Raw genomic sequence first — 13,268 nt, 5'->3', positions numbered from 1 at the left:
CCATGTGAGGGTGCAGATGAGGATGAAGTTGACAAGTTTTATGAAGCATTGAGAGACATCGTGGTCAGGGTGAACAGCAAGGATAGAATAGTGCTAACGGGCGATTTCAATGCGAGAGTTGGGAATAGAACTGAAGGATACGAAAGCGTGATTGGTAAATGTGGGGAAGATATGGAAGCTAATGGGAATGGGAAGCGTTTGCTCGATTTCTGTGCTAGTATGGGTTTAGCTGTTACGAATACATTCTTCAAGCATAAGGCTATTCACCGCTACACATGGGAGGCTAGTGGTACCAGATCCATAATAGACTATATCTTAACAGACTTTGAATTCAGGAAATCTTTTAGAAATGTACGAGTTTTTCGGGGATTTTTTGATTATACAGACCACTATCTGATCTGTAGTGAACTAAGTATCTCTAGGCCTAGGATAGAGAAAGTGAAATCTGTCTGCAAACGAATTAGGGTAGAAAATCTCCAGGACGGGGAAATTAGCCAGAAGTACATGGATATGATTACTGAGAAGTTTCGAACAGTAGACAGTAAGCAGGTTCAGGATATAGAAAGTAAATGGGTGGCATACAGGGATGCTGTAGTAGAAACAGCAAAGGAATGCCTAGGAAGAACTGTGTGTAAAGATAGGAAAAGGCGAACATCTTGGTGGAATGATGAAGTGAGAGCAGCTTGTAAACGTAAAAAGAAGGCTTATCAGAAATGGCTCCAAACAAGGGCCGAGGCAGACAGGGATTGGTACGTAGATGAAAGAAACAGAGCGAAACAAATAGTTGTTGAATCCAAAAAGAAGTCATGGGAAGGTTTTGGTAATAACCTGAAAACGCTAGGTCAAGCAGCAGGAAACCTTTCTGGACAGTAATAAAGAATCTTAGGAAGGGAGGGAAAAAGGAAATGAACAGTGTTTTGAGTAATTTAGGTGAACTCATAATAGATCCCAGGGAATCACTGGAGACTGGAGAGGTGGAGGGAATATTTTAAACATCTTCTCAATGTAAAAGGTAATCATCATGGTGGTGTTGCAAACAGCCAAGCTCATGGGGAGGAGGAAAATGATGTTGGTGAAATTATGCTTGAGGAATTGGAAAGGATAGTAAATAAACTCCATTGTCATAAAGCAGAAGGAATAGATGAAATTAGACCTGAAATGGTGAAGTATAGTGGGAAGGCAGGGATAAAATGGCATCATAGGGTAGTAAAATTAGCGTGGAGTTTTGGTAAGGTACCTTCAGATTGGACAAAAGCAGTAATTGCACCTATCTATAAGCAAGGGAACAGGGAGGATTGCAATAACTATCGAGGTATCTCATTGATTAGTATACCAGCCAAAGTATTCACTGACATCTTGGAAAGGAGGGTGCAATCAGTCGTTGAGAGGAAGTTGGATGAAAACCAGTGTGCTTTCAGACCACAGAGAGGCTGTCAGGATCAGATTTTCAGTATGCGCAAGATAATTGAAAAATGCTACGAGAGGAATAGGCAGTTGTGTTTATGTTTCGTAGATCTAGAGAAAGCATATGACAGGGTACCGAAGGAAAAGATGTTTGCTATACTGGGGGACTATGGAATTAAAGGTAGATTATTAAAATCAATAAAAGGCATTTATGTTGACAGTTGGGCTTCAGTGAGAATTGATGGTAGAATGAGTTCTTGGTTCAGGGTACTTACAGGAGTTAGACAAGGCTGTAATCTTTCACCTTTGCTGTTTGTAGTTTACATGGATCATATGCTGAAAGGTATAAAATGGCAGGGAGGGATTCAGTTAGGTGGAAATGTAGTATGCAGTTTGGCCTATGCTGACGACTTGGTCTTAATGGCAGACTGTGCCGAAAGCCTGCAGTCTAACATCTTGGAACTTGAAAATAAGTGCAATGAGTATGGTATGAAAATTAGCCTCTCGAAGACTAAATTGATGTCAGTAGGTAAGAAATTCAACAGTTGAATGTCAGATTGGTGATACAAAACTAGAACAGGTCGATAATTTCAAGTATTTAGGTTGTGTGTTTTCCCAGGATGGTAATATAGTAAGAGAGGTTGAATCAAGGTGTAGTAAAGCTAATGCAGTGAGCTCGCAGTTGCGATCAGCAGTATTCTGTAAGAAGGAAGTCAGCTCTCAGACGAAACTTTCTTTACATCGGTCTGTTTTCAGACCAACTTTGCTTTACGGGAGCGAAAGCTGGGTGGACTCAGGATATCTTATTCATAAGTTAGAAGTAACAGACATGAAAGTAGCAAGAATGATTGCCGGTACAAACAGGTGGGAACAATGGCAGGAGGGAACTCGGAATGAGAAGATAAAGGCTAATTTAGGAATGAACTCGATGGATGAAGCTGTACGCATAAACCGGCTTCGGTGGTGGGGTCATGTGAGGCGAATGGAGGAGGATAGGTTACCTAGAAGAATAATGGACTCTGTTATGGAGGGTAAGAGAAGTAGAGGGAGACCAAGACGACGATGGTTAGACTCAGTTTCTAACGATTTAAAGATAAGAGGTATAGAACTATATGAGGCCACAACACTAGTTGCAAATCGAGGATTGTGGCGACGTTTAGTAAATTCTCACAGGCTTGCAGACTGAAAGCTGAAAGGCATAACAATCTATAATGATAATGTATGTATGTATCTTTAACTGTAGTTTGGGATTAGCCCCTGTTTCGTTGGTTATTAGATTTCGTTGATTATTAGATTTTCATATTGTGTCGCCTGGAATAGGCTTAAGAACTGAGAGCGTGTGAGCTCTTTTTCAAGTGTTGTAAAATTGCCTCTGGGAGGCCTGATATTGCAATTTTGGGAGCAAGTGCTCCAGGTACTAGGGGATTTCTGCCCTTTGGGTAAATGTATATTCTTTGTAAAATCGAGCTGGGAACTCAAATATTGTAAAACTAGGGGCTTGTAGCCCAAGAATGTTCAAGTTCGGAAATCTTGGATCTTTCTAAATCTTGTTTCTAATTTGCTATGTCACTGTTATTTCACTAAGTGAAAAGTTGTTAAAGTTTTGTTATTTTTCGAAAAATATAACCGTTGCTAAAATTTTTAATTAACTTTGACTTTGTAGTTAGACCCATTCATCCCGGCGCCTTCTTTCACCTCTGCTGGTCCACGGGTAAGCCCCGTAACAATAATAATAATAATAATAATAATAATAATAATAATAATAATAATAATAATAATAATAATCACCATCATCGTATGAACATCATTTAGGCTGCAGAAGACCGGAACTTTTTTTGGGCAATATATGGCAGTTTTTTCAGGCACCAAATGTGCCATCGGTGATTTTCAACACTACATGCCGATATGATGCGATATACACCGCCCTTTCTTCCGCCCTCCAAAAATCCGAATACCTTCACGACGTTTGAATCCACGATCCTGCGATCCAGAGACCAAAAGTCTATCACTGATCCTCAAAAAATAATCCACTTCAGTATATTTATCCAAGTCAATAATCCAATCGTAAATACTGAAGCAGTCCTGGGCTTCTGAATAACGTTGAAATATGGTTAAATGTACAACGGTGAGCGCATGGAATGCGTAACTTACCAGCTCCTCAACCAGAGCGAACTAATATTAATCCCTCTCATCCTACATCATTGAGGAGAATTAGTAAAGGGGCGAGGCAAGTGGAGAAGGAACAAGTCCGAACGTTGTCACTCCTCGACTCTAGTGATCTATCCTTTCCTACTTTACCATCACAATTCTTCTACTCATTAATAATAATAATAATAATAATACACTGACTGACAGAGCAAATGCAACACCAAGAAGGAGTGGTTCGAAAGGGATGAAAGTTGGGGAAAAAACTGAGACGGCACGGACGAATAATTGATGTTTATTTCAAACCGATATGCAGGTTACACAATGCGCACGGCATCGACTCAGTAGGATGTAGGACCACCGCGAGCGGCGATGCACGCAGAAACACGTCAAGGTACAGAGTCAATAAGAGTGCGGATGGTGTCCTGAGGGATGGTTCTCCATTCTCTGTCAACCATTTGCCGCAGTTGGTCGTCCGTACGAGGCTGGGGCAGAGTTTGCAAACGGCGTCCAATGAGATCCCACACGTGTTCGATTGGTGAGAGATCCGGAGAGTACGCTGGCCACGGAAGCATCTGTACACCTCGTAGAGCCTGTTGGGAGATGCGAGCAGTGTGTGGGCGGGCATTATCCTGCTGAAACAGAGCATTGGGCAGCCCCTGAAGGTACGGGAGTGCCACCGGCCGCAGCACATGCTGCACGTAGCGGTGGGCATTTAACGTGCCTTGAATACGCACTAGAGGTGACGTGGAATCATACGCAATAGCGCCCCAAACCATGATGCCGCGTTGTCTAGCGGTAGGGCGCTCCACAGTTACTGCCGGATTTGACCTTTCTCCACGCCGACGCCACACTCGTCTGCGGTGACTATCACTGACAGAACAGAAGCGTAACTCATCGGAGAACACGACGTTCCGCCATTCCCTCATCCAAGTCGCTCTAGCCCGGCACCATGCCAGGCGTGCACGTCTATGCTGTGGAGTCAATGGTAGTCTTCTGAGCGGACGCCGGGAGTGCAGGCCTCCTTCAACCAATGGACGGGAAATTGTTCTGGTCGATATTGGAACAACCAGGGTGTCTTGCACATGCTGAAGAATGGCGGTTGACGTGGCGTGCGGGGCTGCCACCGCTTGGCGGCGGATGCGCCGATCCTCGCGTGCTGACGTCACTCGGGCTGCGCCTGGACCCCTCGCACGTGCCACATGTCCCTGCGCCAACCATCTTCGCCACAGGCGCTGCACCGTGAACACATCCCTATGGGTATCGGCTGCGATTTGACGAAGCGACCAACCTGCCCTTCTCAGCCCGATCACCATACCCCTCGTAAAGTCGTCTGTCTGCTGGAAATGCCTCCGTTGACGGCGGCCTGGCATTCTTAGCTATACACGTGTCCTGTGGCACACGACAACACGTTCTACAATGACTGTCGGCTGAGAAATCACGGTACGAAGTGGGCCATTCGCCAACGCCGTGTCCCATTTATCGTTCGCTACGTGCGCAGCACAGCGGCGCATTTCACATCATGAGCATACCTCAGTGACGTCAGTCTACCCTGCAATTGTCATAAAGTTCTGACCACTCCTTCTTGGTGTTGCATTTGCTCTGTCAGTCAGTGTATTTGCTTTACGTTCCACTAACTACTTTTACGGTTTTCGGAGACGTCGAGGTGCAGGAATTTAGTCCCGCAGGAGTTCTTTTACTTGCCGGTAAATCTACCGACACGAGGCTGACGTATTTGACCAGCTTTAAATACCATCGGAGTGAGGCAGGAATGAACGTGCCAAGTGGCGGTTAGAAGGCCACCGCCTGAGCCACTCAGCCCGGCTGTTCTACTTACTATCAGTGGGATTTGTCCAATATAGTCCTCACATTACTTCAAACATTTATTAACTAAGTGATTTAAAAAAGTAGCTCGCATTTACAGCTAACAATTGCAAAGAACAAACAACTATTTAAAAAATCGTAAATGTCTCCTTTATCGTAGGTCATAATTATGAAAAATGGAACATCAAGATCAGAGATGGCTTCTGTTAGATGGAACTAATATTGACAAAGGGATTTGAGAACTTTTATTTTATTTTTTGCTACTTGTTTAACGTCTCCCTAGGTTTTCGATGACAGTGGGATGCGAAAGTGGTAGGACTGCGAAGGTAGTGGCTGTGGCATTGAAACTTTTATAATAGACGTGCTTCCTTCCTGCAATGCTAATAAATCAATTTATAGCCTATACGTTATTCTTACATATTTTTTTTCTTTTTTTTTAATTTCCCTCGGACTCAGCGAGGGATCCCAACTTTACCGCCCCAAGGTTAATGTCCTGGAGCGTGAGACATTGGGTCGGGGAGATACAACTGGGAAGGAGGACCAGTACTTCGCCCAGGTGGCTTCACCTGCTATGCTTGTGGGGGGGGGGGAAGATCGGAAGGAATAGTCAAGGAAGAGGGAAGGAAATGGCTGTGGCCTTACGTTAGGTATCACCCCGGTATTTGCCTGGAGGAGAAGTGGGAACCACGGAAATCCACTTCGAGGATGGCTGAGGTTGGAATCGAAACCCCCTCTACTCAGTTCGCCTCCCAAGGCTGAGTGGACCCCGTTCCAGCCTTCGTACCACTTTTCAAATTTCGTGGCAGAGCTTGGAATCGAACCCGGGCCTCCGGGGGTGGCAGCTAATCACACTAACCACTACACCAAGTTTCGAATGTTTATGTTTAGCAATACCACGAGATTGTAATCATGTCCGGTACCCATTCTTTATGATTGTGAATACCGCGAGATACCAGAACAAGATAAAAATAGTCAAAAATGTAATTTAACCTATTTTGAAATTCTGCTAGTCAAATCCGAAGTATAGGCGAAATATAGGTAATAGTTAAATTTTACAGACGAAAAGAGAATTATAGTATACTTGCTGAGTGCCCGTTCTTCGCACAGGATAATGCCTTATATACTTTATTTCTTAATAAAAGAAATATCGGAATAATACAACCTTACTTTTCTTTAGCTTATAAGAAACGCTTGTATCAAACCTTACCCTCTCACCTTTATGGTAAGTGTGCAGTTCAGTGATATTTCCTTTCTGGTAGTTTTTGGTAGTAGGAGAAGTTCCGCTTGGTTGATCTTGCAGGCCTCATTTTTGTCACGTGATGATAGAAATCAATCCTCTTCTTCCGCATCGTGTCCGTTATCTTTCCCAGGTGGAAATAGAGCTCGTGGTTGTACCGTTTTCTATATTCACCTTTGTCCTTGATGGGACCGAATATCTTCCTCAAAATCTTCTTCTCCCTCTCTTTCTTTACCCCCCGTGGGTGAGAGCAATAGAATAACACCTCCGTATCCCCTACCTGACATAAGAGACGACTAAAAGGGGCCCAGGGGCTCTCAACTTGGGAGCCTCAGTGGAAGGAAACACCTGCAAGATGTAAAATTTGTGTGAAGTTGATATCATTTGTGTTTTGTGAAAGGTGTGTCTATGTGTGCTTTAACAAGGTTAGGTATTGTTTTGAAATGTTCCCTACAAAAAAAAATCATATAGGTAGTTGTAGCTGTTGTACCCGTACTTCGCTACGGAATTCTAAGAAAGACTGTATTTGTGGTTTTTCCCAACTTAGGTCAACACAATGATGTCAGTAGGAATGTAGCGATTAAAATCAATGTTTTCATACAAAATACTCGATCAAATGAGGAGCATATTTCCAAAACGTCCTTTCTCCACATTTTGAGGAAATTGACTTATGGGTAGGCTACATTGATAATGTCTATCTCTTTCTCCGTGGAATGGTGATGAGTTTTTTAGGCAGAATGTCCTTTTTATAAGCACAAAACACGGTTAAATATGAGCTATGTTTCCAAAGAGTCTCTTCTCCACAGCAATATGGCTGACTGGAGTGCATCACAATTATGTTTACAAAATGTCTCTTCTCCTCTATACTGCATAACAAGGACTGCCATTATTGTTTCAAAGCTGTCTCTTATCCTCCAACACAACTAGATTTAAAGGCAATGCAAAACGAGCATTCTATGCAATTTCATTGCAAATATGGTGATAATTGTGTAGTGGTAACATTGTTGCATGACTATTAGATTTAGGAAAACAATTGAACTACAGGTTATGGTGTAACAATACAATCAAGTCCTTGTACTTCGTGTGCGGTTTTTTTTTTGTTCCTAGTTATTGTGCTTTTACTCATAATTTGTGGTATATTTAATAAGTTTGGACATACTTTTTGTCAGGTGCTTACTGTTACATTCGTTTCCACGAAAAATAATGGCAGAAAAACAGTAAAATGAAGATAGTGTGAAAAGCAGTGTAGTAGTTCCTGCTCCCTTGAGAAAAGGGAGAAAACGTACTAGGAATGAGGAGGAGTGGAGGAAAAATATTAAGAAACGAAAACTCTATGCTCAGAAGAGACTACCACAGATGCCGAAGTGTACGCATGTCAGCAGTGTTTTGAAGTGTAAAGAGTTATCTATGCAGGATGTTCAAATGTACACTGACTGACAGAGCAAATGCAACACCAAGAAGGAGTGGTTCGAAAGGGATGAAAGTTGGGGAAAAAACAGAGACGGCACGGACGAATAATTGATGTTTATTTCAAACCGATATGCAGGTTACACAATGCGCACGGCATCGACTCAGTAGGATGTAGGACCACCGCGAGCGGCGATGCACGCAGAAAAACGTCGAGGTACAGAGTCAATAAGAGTGCGGATGGTGTCCTGAGGGATGGTTCTCCATTCTCTGTCAACCATTTGCCACAGTTGGTCGTCCGTACGAGGCTGGGGCAGAGTTTGCAAACGGCGTCCAATGAGATCCCACACGTGTTCGATTGGTGAGAGATCCGGAGAGTACGCTGGCCACGGAAGCATCTGTACACCTCGTAGAGCCTGTTGGGAGATGCGAGCAGTGTGTGGGCGGGCATTATCCTGCTGAAACAGAGCATTGGGCAGCCCCTGAAGGTACGGGAGTGCCACCGGCCGCAGCACATGCTGCACGTAGCGCTGGGCATTTAACGTGTCTTGAATACGCACTAGAGGTGACGTGGAATCATACGCAATAGCGCCCCAAACCATGATGCCGCGTTGTCTAGCGGTAGGGCGCTCCACAGTTACTGCCGGATTTGACCTTTCTCCACGCCGACGCCACACTCGTCTGCGGTGACTATCACTGACAGAACAGAAGCGTGACTCATCGGAGAACACGACGTTCCGCCATTCCCTCATCCAAGTCGCTCTAGCCCGGCACCATGCCAGGCGTGCACGTCTATGCTGTGGAGTCAATGGTAGTCTTCTGAGCGGACGCCGGGAGTGCAGGCCTCCTTCAACCAATCGACGGAAAATTGTTCTGGTCGATATTGGAACAGCCAGGGTGTCTTGCACATGCTGAAGAATGGCGGTTGACGTGGCGTGCGGGGCTGCCACCGCTTGGCGGCGGATGCGCCGATCCTCGCGTGCTGACGTCACTCGGGCTGCGCCTGGACCCCTCGCACGTGCCACATGTCCCTGCGCCAACCATCTTCGCCACAGGCGCTGCACCGTGGACACATCCCTATGGGTATCGGCTGCGATTTGACGAAGCGACCAACCTGTCCTTCTCAGCCCGATCACCATACCCCTCGTAAAGTCGTCTGTCTGCTGGAAATGCCTCCGTTGACGGCGGCCTGGCATTCTTAGCTATACACGTGTCCTGTGGCACACGATATCACGTTCTACAATGACTGTCGGCTGAGAAATCACGGTACGAAGTGGGCCATTCGCCAACGCCGTGTCCCATTTATCGTTCGCTACGTGCGCAGCACAGCGGCGCATTTCACATCATGAGCATACCTCAGTGACATCAGTCTATCCTGCAATTGGCATAAAGTTCTGACCACTCCTTCTTGGTGTTGCATTTGCTCTGTCAGTCAGTGTATTTCCAAAACGTCTCTTGTCCTTTTTATATTTCCAAAATGTCCCTTCTCCAACACATGTGTATTAATATCTAATTAACGGTATGGTATTAAATGCATTCTTTGATTGTGGAGAATTATGGAATGTATAACAATTAGCTAGAATAATGTTTGAAAGAGTCAAACTCAAAATTACATTTTCTATTCGTTTTTTCTCCGTTCTGTAAACCAGAAGCTGCTGGAGAAAGGACATTTTGTAAATATGCTCCTCAAATTAAAAAATCGCACATTTTTTCACTTTTAACGAACAGTCCAAAGTTCCAGTGCTGGAATGACCAGGCTGCAGACAGCCGCGAGCAATCCCGTGCCATTATTCCGTTAAATGTGCACACTGCTCATTCTAATCTGCGCCTCAGAGTGGGAATGAATCGCTGGAAGGCTATGATGAACCAGTGTGTTATGTACCAGTAGTATGAGAAAATGTATGAACCAGAGTAATGGCATGCTAAAGAAGACAGAGATCTAACTCCCCAGCTACTTCCCGCCAATATTCAGGCAGGCTGTTATACTCGGTATGCAGCAGTAATCACATCTATCGGAGATGACTGGCAGCGAGAAGACACAAAGCACATCACAACAAACAACGGTCAATTTTATGTTATTGTTGATCTATTGTGCTTTTTATATTGTAGGCCTTCACACTCAGTTTTCTCCCGACTCTGTGGCATTAGGGCATCTTATAACATTATTTATAGCATAGACTGTAGTTCCTTATTCGCCGACTTTACATACCGATTTTCACTAAAATCGGTTTTCCCATTTTCTTATGACTCGGAACTGATATGGACTTATAGCAACAACAATCCAAATTCATGAATATCTCTATTATTATAGCCGGTACGGTAAAAACGTATAAGACATAAATGATCGGAAATTTAACTTTACATTAGTCGTGTAGTATTTATCGATAGGACCACTAGTAACATAAATATTTGAAAATTAAATTTAAGATATTCCCCTAAACTACCTATCAGTCAGCGTGAATAAAATTATTTGTAGCCTAGATTGTAGCGACTTATTCCCCAACTTTACATACCGATTTTCATAAAATTCTCTTCTGCCGTTTTCTCGTGATGCGCGTACATACATACATACATACATACATACATACATACATACATACATACATACAGACAGACAGACAGACAGACAGACAGACAGACAGACAGACAGACAGACAGACAGACAGACAGAAATTACGAAAAATGAAAAAATGCATTTACTTGTTGCTGTGGACACGACCGATACAGAAATACAATTCTTTTAAAATTCTGAGAAATGTACAGACAAAACTTTTATTTTATAGATTGCAAAGTATTTCTGCAGCAGTCATAAAGACCATTGCTTCTGGTTGTACCAGTAGTATCAGAAAATGTATGAACCAGAGGAATGGTATGCTAAAGAAGAGAGAGATCTAACTCCCCAGCTACTTCCCGCCAATATCGCGATCGACCTGTCTAAAGCATTTGATTTTGGTTTGTTTGGACTAGACAAAAGAGTGACTGAATGGGTTGCTATATTTCTAGAAAATAGATCTCAGAAGCTTTATCTGACCCTGTAATAATTAAGAGGGGAATTCCTCAAGGCAGTATTATCGGACCTCTATGTTTTCTTATATATATAAATGATATGAGCAAAGGAGTGGAATCGGAGGTAAGGCTTTTTGCGGATGATGTTATTCTCTATAGAGTGATAAATAGGTTACAAGATTGTGAGCAACTGCAACGTGACCTCGAAAATGTTGTGAGATGGACAGCAGGCAATGGTATGTTGATAAACGGGGGTTAAAAGTCAGGTTGTGAGTTTCACAAATAGGAAAAGTCCTCTCAGTTTTAATTACTGCGTTGATAGGGTGAAAGTTCCTTTTGGGGATCATTATAAGTATCTTGGTGTTAATATAAGGAAAGAACTTCATTGGGGTAATCACATAAATGGGATTGTAAATAAAGAGTACAGATCTCTGCACATGGTAATGAGGGTGTTTAGGGGTTTTAGTAAGGATGTAAAGGAGAGGGCATATAAGTCTCTGGTAAGACACCAACTAGAGTATGGTTCCAGTGTATGGGACCCTCACCAGGATTACCTGATTCAAGAACTGGAAAAAATCCAAAGAAAAGCAGCTCGATTTTTTCTGGGTGATTCGACAAAAGAGTAGCGTTACAAAAATGTTGCAAAGGTTGGGTTGGGAAGAATTGAGAGAAAGAAGAAGAGCTGCTCGACTAAGTGGTATGTTCCGAGCTGTCAGCGGAGAGATGGCGTGGAATGACATTAGTAGACGAATAAGTTTGAGTGGCGTTTATAAAAGTAGGAAAGATCACAATATGAAGATAAAGTTGGAATTCAAGAGGAACAAACTGGGGCAAATATTAATTTATAGGAAGGGGGGTTAGGGATTGGAATATCTTACCAAGGGAGACGTTCAATAAATTTCCAATTTCTTTGAAATTATTTAGGAAAAGGCTAGGAAAACAACAGATAGGGAATCTGCCACCTGGGCGACTGCCCTAAATGCAGATCAGTATTGATTGATTGATTGATTGATTGATTGATTGATTGATTGATTGATTGATTGATTGATTGATTGATTGATTGATTGATTGATTGATTGATTGATTGATTGATTGATTGATTGATTGATTAATATTCAGGCAGGATGTGGAATTTGGAGCTTCACAGATGAAGAGGGATTCAAAGCAATCCACATTAATCTGTTACATGTTATATATTAGAGGAGAATCGTATAATATGGAATACCATTTACTTTTGGCAGTATAACTTCTTACCGAAATCAGTTATGAAATATAAATAAATATGGTTTGAAAATTCAAATAATTATCCAAGATTCTCTATATTTTTAAATTGTAAATTGTTAATGTCTTCACGTCAAAATTATTTCTTTCAAAAAGTTGCGCTTGGTGGGTAATACGGAATAGTCGGCTAATATGGAATAGAAGGGTAAATAATATGTAAATTAAAATACAACTTCAATAAATTCTTTCAGTTATATTTAAGGAACGTTCTTACAGGTGGACGTACAGAAATTTAAAAAAAACCGAAAGAATAAGATTGGTAATTAATTTAAATGATAATCTCTATAACTAATTATTCAGAGTTTTCTTTTTACAGTAACGTGCCCATTCAGTGACAAAAGTCACAGATGCAGAAACTGAGATCTATAGGTAATTAAATGTTATAATATACCAGGATTAATGCAATTAATTTTAATTAATCTTAAACGTCATTTTACTTTGAAACTAAAACAATATTCCATATATCCCGACACACCATGTTTGAATTAAAGGATTCGTCATGCCGTAAACTTTGCACAACAAGGAAGTTACACTGGTGTAGCAATATAGGCAACTCTTGTACAATATGTAACATTGGATTTCTCAGGACTAAACTCAGTTTTGATAATTAATACAAGCTTTAAAAGAATTACCTGCAAAAGCTTTTCAAATATGAAAAACAAATATTCTTGCGCCACGCAGTAACCTCACTCACGAGCATATCGAAACTGAATACAAAACATCATGAGAACATTTCCCGTGATTGGACGAGTTTCCACCTGAGAGCAGTACCTTACAGGCAAGATATTGTGGTATTCCTTATTGCCCGACTATTCCATATTACCCGATTCCCCTCTATATGAAACATGCTGTGAAAGGGGCGTAAAGTCGTGTTTTCAATTATGCGTATAATCTTTATAGAACAACAATATTATAAATAAAATTCTGAATGAAACTATTCTTCATTCCTATGGAGACCTATCCC

Source organism: Anabrus simplex, chromosome 1, assembly GCF_040414725.1.
Source record: "Anabrus simplex isolate iqAnaSimp1 chromosome 1, ASM4041472v1, whole genome shotgun sequence".
Lineage (NCBI taxonomy): Eukaryota > Metazoa > Arthropoda > Insecta > Orthoptera > Tettigoniidae > Anabrus > Anabrus simplex.
Note: the sequence above shows the minus strand (reverse complement) of the source record.